Raw genomic sequence first — 16,921 nt, forward strand, 5'->3', positions numbered from 1 at the left:
CAAGGTGGGCGGATCATGAGGTCAGGAGATCGAGACCATCCTGGCTAACACAGTGAAACCCCGTCTCTACTACAAATACAAAAAATTAGCCGGGTGTGGTGGCGGGCACCTGTAGTCCCAGCTATTCGGGAGGCTGAGGCAGGAGAATGGCGTGAGCCCGGGAGGTGGAGCTTGCAGTGAGCCGAGATCGTGCCATTGAACTCCAGCCCAGGTGACAGAATGAAACTCTGTCTCAAAAAAAAAAAAAAAAAAAAGAAGAAGAAGAAGAAGAAATAAAATACTTAAGAGTTTCAAAGAAGAAAATAAAGATTGAGGGGTAGGGTATTCTAGGTAGGGGAAATACAGGATCCTAGGCCCAGGAGAGGAAGATGGAGAAAGAAACGAGGAGACAGGGAGGCAGGGAATGGAGAAGGCTGGGGAAGCATGTCATACCAGATGCATGCAGAAGACCTTCTACAACTCTTCTTCCATGAAGCCTACCCAGCTTCCGTGTGAATCAAACAGTGCATAGCACCTATGTGTGCCAGGCATTATTCTAAGCTGCTTTCATGGAGCAACTCCCTTAGGTTTTAAAAGTGGACTATAAGGCAGGTACCCATTATCCCCATTTACAGATGAGAAAATTGGAGCATGGAAGAGTGAGGTAACTTCCAAGACTGTAGGAGCCAGGAGCCAGTAAGCCATCAGAGCAGGAGCTCTTAACCACTCTACTGTACTGCCTCTCACTACCATTCCTGAACTCTAATGCTAAAAAGGTGTTCTATATCCTGACCGATTAGACTCTCCCTTCAACTAACTGCCATTCCTGGTCCTTTCGTGCCTGGTCCTGGTCACCAAGTCTTGGCCTGCACCTTTTCCTCCCCAAACCCATCTTCTCTAGGTGAAACCTCTGTCACTTCAGCATTTGTCATTTGACAGGTTCCCAAACCCTGTTCCTTAGTTCATCATGTCCTCTTGATGTGTGGCTCCTAACACTCCCAGGAAGTAAGATGAAGTTAAAGTGTTGAAATGACATGTCCCACTGCTTACAGTCCACTACGACTCCCAGGCAGACCAGTCGTCACCGCCTGAACATCAAGTCAGACCTTCCTGTGCTTACTGAAATAGAAGGGGGTCCCTTTACATCCACCCATTCCAAAGTTTATCCTGTTGCTCCTGACCTGTTGTTAGAGCTCTTTGAGGGTTTTCTAAGCCCGATTCTGTTCTCCAAAGCGCAAACAATCCCTCGTCTCATATCATCTGTAAACCTGAAGAGTATGTCTTCTACCTCTTCTCCTAAGTCAATCAGGGACTTTCCTCAAGCAGTCATCTGTCTATTAACCTTTGGATAAGGCAGTTCAATGCATCTGTAATCCAATGCCTTGCACCCCCCTCTCTATCCCAAGGTGCGAAGATAGTGAGTGGGCTACAGTGGAGAGAGCACTAGTGCTGAATTATATGACAGGTATGCCCCCAGCCCTGTCTTTACTACGCTGTGTACCTCTGGGCAACCCGCTACCCTCTCTGTGGCTCAGCCTTTCTATCTGTGACATGGGACTAATGACCATGGGCCTTCTTTAATGGCAGTGGCAATGCTGAGATGAGGGAGCAAATGTAAAAGACACTTGTATTACACACACCAAAATGTTACCTCTTAGGGGTCATTTCTATTTTTTTTTTTATTGCTTACCTGTTTTTTTTTTTTTTTTTTTTTGGCAGGGGGTGGGGAGACAGGGTCTCACTCTGTCACGCAGGTTGGAGTACACTGGCGTGATCTCGGCTCACTGGAACCTCCGTCTCCTGGGTTCAAGTGATTCTCCCAATTCAGTCTCCCAGGTAGCTGAGACTACAGGTGAGCACCACCATGCCCAGATAATTTTTGTATTTTTAGTAGAGATGGGGTTTTACCATGTTGGCCAGGCTGGTCTCAATCTCCTGGCCTCAGGTGTTCTGCCTGCCTTGGCCTCCCAAAGTGCTGGGATTACAGGCGGGTCACCATGACCTGCTGCTTATCTGATTTTTCTACATTTTCTAAAATGAACATGTGCTGTGTCTAGTAAGAATTAAAAAAAAAAAAAAAGGTTTTACAAGCATGATATAAACGATTGTGGAGAATAAGATGAAGCAGAAAAAGCTGAATACGCCTACCTCACGATCCATGTCATGGAATTCTCTGCAGATGCCCAAGAGCAGCAGGTGACACAGACGTGGTGCCATGGCAGGATGGCCGTGACATACAGTTGAAGAAAACAGTGAGTGGCCAAGCTGCGCATCTGTGACACACTCATTTTGTTTAAGACACTGATGCAGAGCTACACACACTTGCCCCACAACCTAAACTACTGGGAGGGGAAACCAGTCTAAGAACAGGAGGGAAGGAGGGAACACCCTTTATTCATGTTTGTAGTTTAAATTGTTTTTAAAACGAGCATCAACATCTTTTGTAATAAAGTGGAGTAGAAGAGTCAGGAGTCTTGTAAATGGATCTCACTCGAGTAAAGGCAGCCCAGGAGCTGCAGGCACATAATGACACCAGTAAAGCAGCAAAGCTCTCCTGCTGCTCAATCTTACAGAAATGTTTAGTCTTGTTCTCAGTCCTCCTGTGCCTTTCCAAGTGCACGCCTAGCTGATTGCTTTCTAAGGTCCCATATAAGCACCCACTTAACAAATATTTGAGAAGCATGAAGTCCCCAAGAGAGGAAAGGAAGAACCAGAGTGAAAGGACAGATAAAACAAGAGGTTTCAAATCTCAGGGAGCCCAGAAAGACTTCTTAAGCATCAAAGCACCCTAGAGATTCAGAAAATTGGCCCATGCTGTCACCTCCCAATTCTCACATAATTCTGACAGCAGCTTCTGGATTTTATATTATACCTGCATGACAGCCGGCTCTCAGTAAGAATATGGGTCAAAAACTGCAATCTCACTCCTCAGGACTCAGAGCCAGGAGAAAGGGTGTGCGCGATAAGACAGGGAAATGCCAGAAGCAGAGTGACTTATTGATGACACTTGGGGAATTCATTCAGAGAGTGCAAGGTCTCACACGCCAGGTCATGTTGGGCTTCTAACCAGTCCGGATCTCAGCCCATCCAGCAGGAGACAGAAGGGACTCTCTTGAGTCAGGTAAAGCACTGCCTCTGTTCACTGAGCGAGCATTACAAGCAGTGATGACCAGGAGTCTGTCTATAAACCCTGTTTCCTTCCGGGGCTCTCCCTCCCAAGGTGCCCCGTCCCTCCACTCCTGCTCACTTGGCTGCCAGAGCCCTGGGGGTCTCTCCAAGATGCAGGGTCAAAGGTGGCCGTGAGCCAGGGGAATAAGAACTCCCCAGAGCTCCCTACAGGGCCCATACAGCACAGCCTATGCCTCACCAAGCCACTGGCCCTGGCCCCGAATTTGGCCCCCTTCCTGGTGGCCTATGAGGATGAATAGTGTAAAGAGAGGCAACTGGGGCCGGGCGCGGTGGCTCAAGCCTGTAATCCCAGCACTTTGGGAGGCCGAGATGGGCGGATCACGAGGTCAGGAGATCGAGACCATCCTGGCTAACACAGTGAAACCCCGTCTCTACTAAGAAATACAAAAAATAGCCGGGCGAGGTGGCAGCGCCTGTAGTCCCAGCTACTCGGGAGGCTGAGGCCGGAGAATGGCGTGAACCCGGGAGGCGGAGCTTGCAGTGAGCTGAGATCCGGCCACTGCACTCCAGCCTGGGCTATAGAGCGAGACTCCGTCTCAAAAAAAAAAAAAAAAAAAGAGAGGCAATTGGAACCTGAGAGGGCTGATCCTCAGGGTCTCTCAGTTCTATAGCAACAGGACAACATGACCTTGACAAGGAACACCATTTCCTGCTTCAGCCGGAGCCAGTTTTCCCCAAAACAACTGCTCTGGGGAAGGACACCAGGGTAATATGAGGAGCAGACGCTGGGTCTTTCTACTTACCAAGTGCTCTCAGGTGCTACTGGCCATGGGGATGGCTGCTAACTGGAAGATGACAGGTGGGTGGGCTGCTGGTGGGTCACCAGAGCAGAAGGTCACTAAGAGCCATTCTAGAGTGCTCCAGAGTCGCTGTTACAGCCCTCCTTTCTCGCTGCCTCCTCAAGAACCTCCACCCAGATCCTGGGGCGTCCCAAGCACGTAGGCGGTGTTTCCCCACCCACAATGACCTGCTTGGCAAGGCTTGGCACACCTTTCCCCCATTAATGCTTCCTGTCTCCCTCTCTCCCCCAAGGAACCCAGGCAGGCTGAGGCAATACCTTCCTTCATCCACCTGGACTGCCCTTGGAATTCCTGGGCCAATCTGGGGATCCCAGGCATCAACCCTAAAGTGGGCCACTCTCAGGTACGTGCAGCCTGTACTTGCCGGTCTGGGCAGGCGGAGGCTGGAACGGTGCCAGCAGCTCACCTCTGTAACACAGCGTGGAAGCATTTATTTCAAGGGTGGCTGGGGAGCGTCCAACAGCCCGCCTCCCAGCTTGCAGGACAGCCTGCCACATGCAGGGGAGGAACCAGTTTGCTTTGGGCAAACTGCCTCACTTCTCTGAGCCACCCTTGAAATAAATACTTCCGTGCTGCGTTACAGAGGTGAGCTGCTGGTGCCGCTCCAGCCTCCGCCTGCCCAGACCGGGAAGTACACGCTGCATGTACCTGGCACTGGCACTGGCCCATGTTAGGGTTGGTGCCTGGGATCCCCAAATTGGCCCAGGAATTCCAAGGGCAGTCCAGATGGATGAAGCATGGCACCCCTCTCTTCCCTCTCACCTGTCAGGGCCTACAAGGCTTGGTGCTCTTCTGCTTGGTTCTGAGCACTACTTCCGAGTGCTCAGTGACACAATAACAACAACCAGCCACCGAACAAAGGAGGCAGCTTGGCACAAGGACAAGGGCAGGGCTTTGTCCCCAAACAAAAATGGGTTTGAATCCTAGCTCTGTCACTCACTAGCTGAGTAGCTTTGGGCAAACTGCTTCACTTCTCTGAGTGTCTATTTCCTTATATGTACAATCTTACATAACTCAGAGATGACTTGGCTATGGTCACAGGGAGAGATGGCTGGAGAGCTTGGTCCCAGGTCCTGGCACACCGGCCTCCAGAGCTTGTCTGACTATATTAGGATGTTTCTTAACTGCAGCTACACATGACAGAGAAAACGGTGGTCTCTTTTCCTAAATGGCTGTCAGCAACTCCCAAAGTCAGGGAAAAGTCCTTTCGAAGTTCACTGTCTTAATACAAAAGGAGACTTCACAGATGCCAACTTAACTAGGTGAATCAAGTTAGCATCCCCTTTACTAGGGCCAGCTGGCACTACTGTGCCTCCTGATGTAAGCAACAGGAAGCACACATCACCTATGTGGGTTCCCACCAACAACGTAAACCTGAATCTAATCACAAGGAAACGATCCAACAAACATGGAATGTGGACAATCCATGACACAACATCAAGCAAATGTACCAAATCGTTAGCAACTGGCGAATCTTGGTGAAGGAAATACAGAAGTTCATTGTATTATTTTTTTAACTTTTCTCTAGTTTTAACTTTTAAGAGTAACTTTTAAATATTAAATATGTGTAGTATTACTCTTAAATCATCAAGTGATTTTTATTTGGCATTCATTTTATGTTAATGCTCTCTTCTGCATTTTCTATTATCAGATGTCTGTATCAGGTGGAGATCATTTTTACATGCTAATGAAATATATAAATCTTATATCATAATATATTTGTCCATAATAACAATAAACTATGCATTTATTTTATTATTTTTTGAGATGGGGTCTTGCTCTGTCACCCAGACTGTCACCACCCGGAGTGGTGCTATCATAGCTCACTGCAGCCTCAAACTCCTGGGCTTCAGTGATCCTCCTGCCTCAGCCTCCGGAGTAACTGGGACTACAGGCACATGCCACCATGCTGGCTGATTTTTTTGATTTTCAGTAGAGACAAAATCTTTCTCTGTTATCAGGCTGGTCTCAAACTCCTGAGCTCAAGCCATCCTCCTGCCTTGGCCTCCCAAAGTGCTGGGATTACAGGTGTAAGCCACTGTGCCCAGCCAAACCACCAACCATGCATTTAATGTTATATCTGTTTCTCTTTTTTTTTTTAAACAGAAACATCTGAAATTTTATCACAGAAAAAATAATTCCATTTATTATTATGACCACTCGTTATTTAAAAACTCATAAAGTGTTAGGAAAGATATAGAATAACATGTTTTGGGGAATTCCAGGGAATTTCTATTACTTGTTCCTCAATCCTACAAGTTAATAACTGTTGGGAATTTGGAAGCACCAGCATCTTGATGGCCAGCCTTTGTTATGACCCCTGCTCCCACATGGCAATCTTCCACCTAGTAGCTCCAGCCAGAGAGACCCACTCAAATAAAATATCATTTATGGGACTGTTTCAGGCACCATGTACAAAAGCACTGACCTAGACCCCTATGGGGAGAGATGACAAAAGGAATAAAACACAGCCTGCCCTTGAAGAGGTAGGTATACAAACTGTGTGATGGAGGCCACATAAGAGGTGGCCACTGTGGAGGAAGAAATATTCCAACTTGGGAGCAGCAGGGATGATTCTGGAGTAGGTATAATGGCCCTTCTTCTAGCTGGGCCAGAAAACTAGAAAAGGCACTCTTAGGGAAGGCCAAGGTGAGTCAGGCAAGGCAGCTGAGAACACAGGGCACATCTGGGAATGGCGAGCTGTCCACTTTGGCTGTGGCACCCCACTCTCTGAAGGACAGATAAAGGGCCAGGACCTGGCTAGCCTTGAATTCCTAGTTGCTAAGGTGTGTAGTAGACTTAATTCTGAGGCCCAGGGTTCCGCCGTCTGGTTCCAATGACTATAACGGTGGAGAGGGGCAAAGAAAGTCACCAGAGGCCTTCAGAAATGACACAGTGATAGAGGGTGAGGGTCTGAAATCTCATCTCTCACCCTTTCAAAGCAATACATTTCCTGTATTTTCCCAGGCATAGCTCTTTGCACATTTTCTTGCTATTGCATTTTAATTCTTTATTTTGGGGAATGTGCTATTTATTTGCCTGCTTGATTTATAATTGGGATATAACATACTCATGGTTAGAGTATGCAATCTGCATTAATCTTAAGTATAATAAGCCCCATAAATTCCTACATTTATATACCACCATAAAACCATCATCACCCAGGCCAGGCGCGGTGGCTCATGCCTATAATCCCAAAACTTTGGAAGGCCGAGGCAGGCGGATCACCTGGGGTCAGGAGTTCGAGACCAGCCTGGCCAACATGGTGAAACCCCATTTCTACTAAAAATATAAAAATTAGCCGGGCAGGGTGGCAGGCACCTGTAGTGCCAGTCACTCGAGAGGCTGAGGCAGGAGAATCGCTTGAAGCCAGGAGGTGGAAGTTGCAGTGAGCCGAGATCGCGCTATTGTACTCCAGCCTGGGGTACAAGAGCAAGGCTCCGTCTCAAAAAAACAAAACAAAACAAACAAAAAATAAACCAAAAAAACCCATCACCCAGGTCAAGAGAGTAAACATTTCCGGCACCCCAGAAGGTTCTTTGTGCCCCTGACCAGCTAATCCCCACAATAAGAAGTAACTACTCTGCTTTTTTTCTTGTTCTGTTGTCCAGGCCAAGCTGGAATGCAGTGATGGCCTGATCAGGGCTCACTGCAGCCTCAGCCTCCTGGGCTCAAGCTATCCTCCCACTTCGGCCTCCCAAAGTACTGGGATTACAGGTGTGAGTCACTGTGCTCAGCTGTAACCACTATGCTGACCTCTCTCACCATCAGTTAAGTTTTGCCTGCTGTTGTGCATCTAGTTTCTCCTGGTTGGAGTCAGAGCCCACAGAGGGCAGGCACTGAGAGGTTCCTGCTGCCTTGTGACCCTCTACAGTGCTGGGCACGCAGTAGGCATTTAGATGTCTGCTAAGTCAATGATTAGACCAGGGTGGTGGAAGCGTGTCCATGGACACCGACCCTCTGCCACGTGTTTGCACCTTCTGTCCATGCTGCTCTCCTGCCCGAAATGCCCTCCTCCCCTTTTCCTTTGTCTCATTCCTACCTTCCCCTCTTTTTTTTGAGACAGAGTCTCACTCTGTCACCTAGGCTGGAGTGCAGTGGCATGATCTCGGCTCACTGCAACCTCCACACCCCAGGTTCAAGTGATTGTCCCACCTCAGCCTCCTAAGTAGTTGGGATTACAAGTGTGCACCACCATGCCTGGCTAATTTTTGTAATTTTAATAGACATGGGGTTTCGCTATGCTGCCCAGGCTGGTCTCAAACTCCTGACCTCAAGTGATCTGCCCACCTTGGCCTCCCAAAGTGTTGGGTACAGGTGTGAGCCACTGCACCCAGCCTCTCCTCTTTATTTTTTTTTTGAGACGGAGTCTCGCTCTGTTGCCCAGGCTGGAGTGCAGTGGCGCGATCTCGGCTCACTGCAAGCTCCACCTCCAGGGTTCACGCCATTCTCCTGCCTCAGCCTCCCGAGTAGCTGGGACTACAGGCACCTGCCACAACACCCGGCTAATTTTTTGTATTTTTAGTAGAGATGGAGTTTCACCATGTTAGCCAGGATGGTCTCGATCTCCTGACCTCATGATCCGCCCACCTCGGCCTCCCAAAGTGCTGGGATTACAGGCATGAGCCACCGCGCTGGCCCTCCCCTCTTTTTAAAAAAAAGGTTTGGCTCAAGTTCCATCCCCTTCCCGGAAGCTCTCCTCTTCCTGCCCCCGCAGCACGTGCTGCCCACCACACTCCTCTGCAGATGCTGCCTCGCACGTTCTCTCTGAGCGGGTATGTATGCACATCTACAGCCTGCTCCCCATCCTGTCTCAGTCTCTCAAAGGAAAGATCCTGTTTTAGTCTGCATTAAACAAGCCCCAACTCCTCTCACTTCCTCCTTGTTTGCAGAGTATCCTAAGCTGCAAAAAATTTCTTCTGGTCTGTCTTCCTCACAGGGCTAGAAGGATCACACTGGAAAACATCTGTGAAGAGGTTTTATAAGCCACAGTCCACTTAACACACATCATATGTACAACAACAAAGTTTTTTTTTTAAAAAAAAGAATGGCCGGACATGGTGGCTCACGTCTGTAATCTCAGCACTTTGGGAGGCGGAGGCGGGCAGATAATTTGAGGTCAGGGGTTTGAAACCAGCCTGGCCAACATGGTGAATCCTCATCTCTACCCAAAATACAAAAATGAGCCAGGCGTGGTGGTGGGCGCCTGTAACCCCAGCTACTTGGGAGTCTGAGGCAGGAGAATCGCTTGAGCCTGAGAGGTGGAGGTTGCAGTGAGCAGAGATCGTGCCACTCCACTCCAGCCTGGGAGACAGAGCGAGACTCCATCTCCAAAAAAAAGAATGCAGTGTATCTGTATATGCTGATGTGGAAAGATTCCCAAGATACACTTAATAAAAAAAAACTAGGTGTCAGAGCAAGTTAGTGTGCTCCCCACTGCCACGGTTAAGAGCAGGAAGAGGATAAAAACACACGCACGTGAGAGTGCACATGGAAAAACTGTGGAAAGAAGGATAGCCAGGAAACCAATCACCTTCACCTTCACCCCTGGGGCTGGGGTGGGAGATCCTGAGTCCAGTCAGTCCCTTTCTGTCATACCACATTCTGATCTATGTGTTATTTGGTATTAATAAACATTTTAACATAAAAATAAACTAAAATGAGGGGCTGAACTTATACCACCACCAGAGTGCTCCCCAGCTTCCTAGAGTTCATCCTGAGGGTAAACCATGGGCAGCCTGCTGAAATCTGGGCTCCGGCCCAGAAGCCACACAGATGCTGCAACAGGCCTGGGGTCAGAAATTCAGCACTAGTCAAAGCAGAGAGAAGAAAAGAGCCTGTGAGCTCACCGACAGCAACTCTTGGGGGCCTGGTAAAGAGCAACAATGGACACAACTCCACCTTTTGCTTGGCAGTCAAAACCTGGGAGCTCAGAGCCTAGGGCCAGAGAGGAATAAGGGGCCCAGGACCCTCTGTGGGTCAACACTGCCCACCCTGTTGTGTGACCCAAACTGATCCAGGACTGGATCAATTTCCAGTTTATAAATTTGTCAGGTGGGGAAAGCAGGCTTCCCCACCTCCTGACAAACATATAAACCAAGATTGGGAGATGCAATCTAAAGGAAAGGGCAGAAGCAACAAAGACCTCCAGGGTGCTGTGAGTCTTCACCGCACTAAGGGCCCCACGCAGCACAAGACAGGGCCTCCTGGGACTAGAAACCATCCTGTGCTGGAGATGGTAGGACAAAGGCTGCAGCAACCTTTCTGCAAGGCCAGGTCTGTCTCTGTCTCTCACATCTAGCGAGCAGCCCATTCTGAAGCCTTGCTCTTCACCTTGAGGAGTTCATCTTCAGGGTTATCAACAAACTCCCATTGCCAGGCCAACAGTGAGGTAGATTCTATTATCATTTTCCTGTTTTATGTCTGGGTGGAGTCTTGGCAGGAGTCTTGACCTTGAAGTTGGTCTCCTTGAAGTTATTCCGTCATCTCCAATATTCCCCAAGATCCAAAGAGCCAAGTACCAAATGAACCAAGTATTTGTTTGTTTGTTTGTTTGTTTGTTTTTAAGATGGGGTCTCGCTCTGTCACCCAGGTTGGGATGCAGTGGCATGACCACAGCTCACTATAGCCTCAACTTCCTGGGCTCATGCAGTCCTTCCACCTCAGCCTCCCAAGTAGCTAGGAATACAGGTGTGTACCACCACAACTGGCTCACTAAAAAACCAAATTTGTAGAGGTGGGGTCTCACTACGTTGCCTAGGCTGGTCTCAAGCAATCCTCCTGCCTCAGCCTCCCAAAGTTTTGGGATTACAGGTGTGAGCCACCATGTCTGGCAACCAAGTATTGTTCATCTAAGTTCTCAGTATCTCCCTAATTCAGTATCATCATTTCTCTTGCGTGCTCTCTCTCTTTTCTTTTTCTAAAAAAAAAAAAAGGAGTTGGGAATCTCGCTATGTTGACCAGGCTAGTCTCAAGCTCCTGGCCTCAAGTGATCCTCCCATTTTGGCCTCCCAAAGTGTTAGGATTACAGGCGTGAGCCACCGAGCCTGGCCAACTCTCATCTTTCTCATCTGAATTACTGCAACAGTCTCTAAGAGGGTCCCTTGCTTCACTCTTTGCCTCCTTCCCTGTCTGCAGCAAGACTGATCTTTCTAGATCACAAACCTGATCATATGTAATTCCCTGTTTAGAAATCTTTAAAACTCCCTGCTACTGTCAAAAAAAATCCCAACTCCTGATGGTACAAGGCCCATCTTGATCCAGGCTTGCTTCCCTTTCTAGCTTGCTCTCCCACCACTCCCCCAGGTCAAATGTACCTTGCTCTCAACACATGGCCCCAGGTCTTGGACATTCCCTTCCAGCTGGCCTCCTTCCTCACCTAGCTAGGTCCGTTCTGCCCTTGAGGAAGACCCTCCTTTAGGAAGCAAGTCTTCCTTGCCCAGCATGGGTCAGGTGGGTTGGCTAGGCTCTGCCTCAACTTCTCAGCTGTACGATGGGGCCAACCCCTACTGCCTGACAGCCTGGTGAGGGAGCACGACGCAAAGAATGCGAAGGGCCTTGAAAATGACTAGGAATTACAAATACAAAGCATTAGAACCACCACCAGAGGAACACTGCTTTCTCCTCCCATTTTGAAACAGCTCTCTTGGAGGTCCTGGATGACCTCCTCTTGCCCCACCGCCCCCCCATCTAAGAGGCCCTTGGCTGCTGCCCTGGTCCTGTTCCATCTCACTGCTGCAATGGTTCTGTCAACCACTTCCTCCTGAGGACAGGAGGGTAACTTGCCCAGGGTCACAGTCAAACCTCATAAGGATCGCCTTCCCCTCTGGGGGCTTTGCACTCTGCTTGTTCTTCCTTCACTCGCCCTTGAAATGATGATCCTCCTTCCCTACCCCCACCGCCCTCCCCACCCCATTCTGTTCTTGGCTGCCTGCTCAATCCATCCACTGCACAATCCAGCCACTGGCAATTTCACACACCATGACTGCATCCCACACCACTGTCTGGGGTCTCTCTCCTGCTGACTGTGTAAATACCACACAGAAGCTTCGCAGGGGCCTCATAATGTGTTCAAAACACAATCAATTATCTTCGTGCCAGGCCACAGGTGTCCCTGGCAGGCAGCAAGTTCTCCATTTGTTTGCTAAGCTGATCACCATATGCTTCTTTCCCCTCCTGCCACCCCAACCGCTACACCTCTAGTGCTTCCCACCCAAGTCAATGGGACACCATCCCTCGGGCACACAGGCTGAACTCCAGCACCAGTGGGTCCTCTCTCACCACTCACTTATCCATTCTCCCCTTTCCTTGACTGGCCGGGTTCAAGCCCTGCCCACTCCTCACCTAGATCTGCCTCTCCACTCCTGTCAGTGACATTTCTAAGCCCAGCCATGATCTGTCACACCCTTGCCCACAAAATCCAACTCCTTCATGTGGGATCCAAGGCTTTCCACACTCTGGCCCCAACATACGGGTGCAATCACTACCCAGTGGGCTAGTGGGCTAGCACTACCAGTAGCACTAATAATAATAATAATAGTAATAATAATAATAACAACACATACTGAATGCTTCCCATATGTCTCTTCATCTCCATCACAGCCCTGTTGGGGAGGATCCATAGAATCAAAATTTGACAGATAAGGAAACTGAGGACAGGAGGGTAACTTGCCCAGGGTACGACCTCATAAGGATTGCACTGTGCCAGAACAATCTTTTAATCCTTTAGCCTTCTCTGACACTTTCAAACTCCTTAGGGGCTGGGATATGCCTGTTTAGAAAATCTCTGCAGCAGGCTTCCCATTGCCTCTCTAACTTCCCAAAGGAAACAGCAATAGATGTTCTTGGGATCAGAATGAAAGATAATGTGGGTCTCCCAAGTTATTCCTAGAATTTTTGAGTTCCGAGAAGGAATATCAATGTTTAATTGTCAATAAATTTTGTAGTAAGTAGAAGTATTTTTTTTTTTTTTTGAGACGGAGTCTCGCTCTGTCGCCCAGGCTGGAGTGCAGTGGCCGGATCTCAGCTCACTGCAAGCTCCGCCTCCCGGGTTCACGCCATTCTCCTGCCTCAGCCTCCCGAGTAGCTGGGAGTACAGGCGCCCGCCACCTCGCCCGGCTAGTTTTTTTTTGTATTTTAGTAGAGACGGGGTTTCACTGTGTTAGCCAGGATGGTCTCGATCTCCTGACCTCATGATCCGCCCGTCTCGGCCTCCCAAAGTGCTGGGATTACAGGCTTGAGCCACCGCGCCCGGCCAGTAGAAGTATTTTTACACATAATTAACATGACAGCATACCAAGACCTCTGGTTAAATTAATATGGGTGAAACAATTATACCCATTTCACAGGACCTGGAGAATTTTACTGCTCTAAAATTTCATTTTATGGCAAGCACAGTATAGGTGATGCCAGGTGCCTGGTTAGAACATGCCTCCTGACAACGACCCCGTTCCTGGAGTAAAGTCTCCTGGCAGTGCCATGGCATGTCCAGGAATGAATGTTCTCCTGCCACTGGCCTCTAATTGCCTAATGGGCCTGGGACTTGGCTCTTCAAACACATGGCTCCCATCCCAGAGCTTCCCACTAAGCCAACTATTTCTGTTTCCTAAGGTTCCAGAGGCTACTGCTGACGTCAGAATGGAGGGGCAAAAACAAACCCCAACAGCAACAATGATAACAATGACAAAAAGGAGACAGCAGAAGAGGGGACATAGAGGAAACAAACTACAGGCAAGAATGCCTGCATGATGAACTCGAGACTGTGCCCCTGGAGGGTATGTGAGATACCCACTTTGTGCCTTTCTCCATTGTCCCCCTCTTCCTCACCCACCCTCTGTACTGTATTGTTTACTTATCTATGTCTTCCCTCTGGAATGGGGCACCTTGACTGTTCTTCATAACTAGTAGACTGTAGGTGCTAAATTAATGCTGAATGAATGGCGGCAGACCTTGCTAACTGTTTACACAATATCCATTCTCACCTTCTTTTTTAGTGACAGAATCCCAATTCTGCTTCAAGTAGCAATGTGCCCACCTAAACGATGTCTCAGCCTCCCTTGCATCTAATGGAGGCCAATGAGGAGAAGCTGAAGCTATTTGGTGGGATTTGTAGGAAAGCTCCTTAAGATGGAGCATGTGTTCTTCCTGCTTTTCCTCTCTTCTTCCTGCTTTCTTCCTAGAACCTGACATGACGGCTGGGGCTCCCGCAGCCATCTCAAACCATGATACAACCTTGGGGTTGGAAGCCCTGCACTAAGGATGGCGGAGCAGAGAGACCAGCCCTAGACTATCCCCTCTAGATTTCTTTTCACAATAGAAAAAATTTCTACTGGTTTAAGCTACTGCTATTTCTGTTCTAGCTGCCAAACAGAATTCCTAACTGATTCATGAGTAAACCAATTAAATTTAGTTTTCTTAAATTACTCATCGCTGACCTACAGTTTACAAGGCCAATCACCACCTCTAGCCTCTGGTCTTTGTAACGTAATGATAATTTGTCATTAAGTTACAAAGAATTATTGTTCACTGGAGGTCAGGACAGAAGCACTAGAAGGAAGAGGTAGTTCAAGGAGGAGAAGGAGACACTGAAAAGAAGATGAGGGATAGAGGCAGGAGGAGAGCAGGAAAATGAGGCACAGGGAAGAGAGATGACAGGAGAATGCGGGGAGGAACAGATGCAAAAGGCTGGAGCAAAGGAAAGGGGAGCCTGACAGGCAAGGCAGAGACCCTGGCGAGATGGAGTGGTGGAGAGAGGAGAAAGAGAAGTATGCTGCAGCAGCAATTGCTGCTATGATTTAGAGAACAGGTGCTGCAGGCTGGACATCAGGCTGGGCATCGCACCAAGCACTTTGTATGTATGTGTGCTCCCTGATCCTTTCACTCCTGCACTAAGCGTTACCACACCTGTTTTACAAATGAGGTAACTGGTTTGGTGCGGTGGCTCACTCCTATAATCCCAGCACTTTGGGAGGCCAGGGCACGAGGATCACTTGAGCCCAGGAGTTCAAGACCAACCTGGGCAACATAACAAGACCCCCAATCTCTATGAAAAAATTAAAAAATTAGCCAGGTGTGGTGCATGTGCCTGTAGTTCCAGCTACTCGGGAGGCTGAGTAGGGAGGACTGCTTGAGCCCAAAAGGTCGAGGCTGCAGTGAGCCAAGATCATGCTACTGCACTCCAGCCTGGGCGACAAAGTAAGACCTTGTCTCAAAACAAAACAAAACAAAACAAAACAAAACAAAAAACAAAAATGAGGTTAATTGGCTCTGAGATATGAATTAACTCTCCCTCAGTCACAGAAAGTGGTAGAGGCAGGCTTTGTTGAAGTCTCCTTAGAAGGGAGGTGAGACATCATTCTTCTGTCTTTTTCTATCTCCCTGTGAGATGTGGAACCACGGCAACCATTTGGACCATGAGGACAGCAGCCACACCCTAAGAATGGCAGGGCAGGGAACTGTAAGGAGCCTGGGCTGCTCATGACCTAATGGAGCTTCCACAACTGTCTGAGACTACAGACTACCTAACAGTCAGAATCCCCATCCATGAATCCATCGATCCATCCATAAATGCTTCAGATAATAATTTGCTACATTTTCCTCTAATCGTCAGTAATAGATTCCAAGTCACACTCCCAGACATTCTGATTCAGCAATCACTTTGAGATACACTCTCCTAGAAAAATGGAAAATCAGATTCATTGAACAGGTAAGGAAACTATCTGAGAGTCCACAGGACAAACCTTGATACCTCAAAAGGAGCAACTGCTGATGACGTGCCCCTAGAAGACCTTGGAGATCAGCAGATGACACTGTAAAGTTACTCTACCATTATTTGGAGAAATGGAAGAAGGGAAAAGTTCATAAAGACCAAGAGAGCACATTTGGGGCTATTTCCTCAGAAACAGATAAAAGGTAGTCCTCGTTAATTCAGACCAGTCTCTAACAGTGCCAGCAAGTCATTTGAGAAAAAACAAACCAATAGTCCAAGTCTCAGAAAGAGAACAGCTCCTTTTGGGCAAAAGCACCAAGTTGTCAAAGCAACACACTTGCACCCAGTGGCATCAGACAGCATGACTGTTGGGCACCATTGGCTACAGCTTGCTGTGTGCTAGGAATTCTCTCCAACTAGACTACAAGCTCTCCTCTCTGAGAAGAGGGACTTGTGGCATTACTATTTCAGTATCTTCAGCAATAGCACCTAGCACAGTACTGAACACACAGTTGCTTAATATATGACCACAGACTGAGAGCTGTCAAGAAAGAACTAATGGGATTCATGTGGGTTGGGCAAAGATGCCTACTGGAAGCCAGGCATGGTGGCTCATGCCTGTAATCCCAGCACTTTGGGAGGCTGAGGTGGGTGGATCACAAGGTCAGGAGTTCGAGACTAGCCTGGCCAACATGGTGAAACCCCATCTCTACTAAAAATACAAAAATTAGCCAAGCATGGCAGCGGGTGCCTGTAATCCCAGCTACTTGAGAGGCTGAGGCAGAAGAATCACTTGAACCCAGGAGGCGTAGGTTGCAGTGAACAGAGATGGTACCATTGCACTCCAGCCTGGGTGACAAGAGCGAAACTCCATCTCAAAAAAGAAAAAAAAAACAAACAAAAAACAGAAAAGATGTCTACTTCAAGACCTAACTCTGTGCCCATCTCTGAGTTCAAGCTGATTCCTGAAATTCTAGCCAAGGGAATTGAGAGTTGGTGCTGTCATTGTTCATCACTCTCATGAGACTGTTATCTGATGGCTAATCTGGGGATCTTTAAAGGTTCAAATGCCTTCTCTTCTGAGAATATTCCTATGATAGAGTCCCAAGAGTCCAGAGAATTCAGGCAAAGCTGAAGAGGATGACACAGGCCATTAAGCTCTGCCCCAGACCTATCTCATCTGCCCTTTTTAGTTGTTAAGTCTCAGTGGGGTAGAAATCTTAACGAGGTCAGAAGTGATGAGTGA

General features: G+C 48.2%; 1 protein-coding gene across 10 annotated transcripts in view; it reads right to left on the reverse strand.

Moving 5' to 3' along the window:
- PPARD (peroxisome proliferator activated receptor delta) overlaps positions 1-16,921 on the reverse strand; it is an 86,404-nt gene that overhangs the window by 30,709 nt on the left and 38,774 nt on the right. For 2 of the 10 annotated variants that reach the window (XM_065544119.1, XM_065544118.1), the window contains exon 1: positions 3,912-4,079. The exons of the other annotated variants lie outside the window; for them this stretch is intronic. The gene's annotated coding sequence lies outside the window, so the exon portion shown is untranslated. Of the gene's footprint in view, positions 1-3,911; positions 4,080-16,921 lie in introns of those variants that run through there. 10 annotated transcript variants of the gene reach the window in all.

The sequence above is a fragment of the Macaca fascicularis genome, chromosome 4 (genome assembly GCF_037993035.2).
Source record: "Macaca fascicularis isolate 582-1 chromosome 4, T2T-MFA8v1.1".
Lineage (NCBI taxonomy): Eukaryota > Metazoa > Chordata > Mammalia > Primates > Cercopithecidae > Macaca > Macaca fascicularis.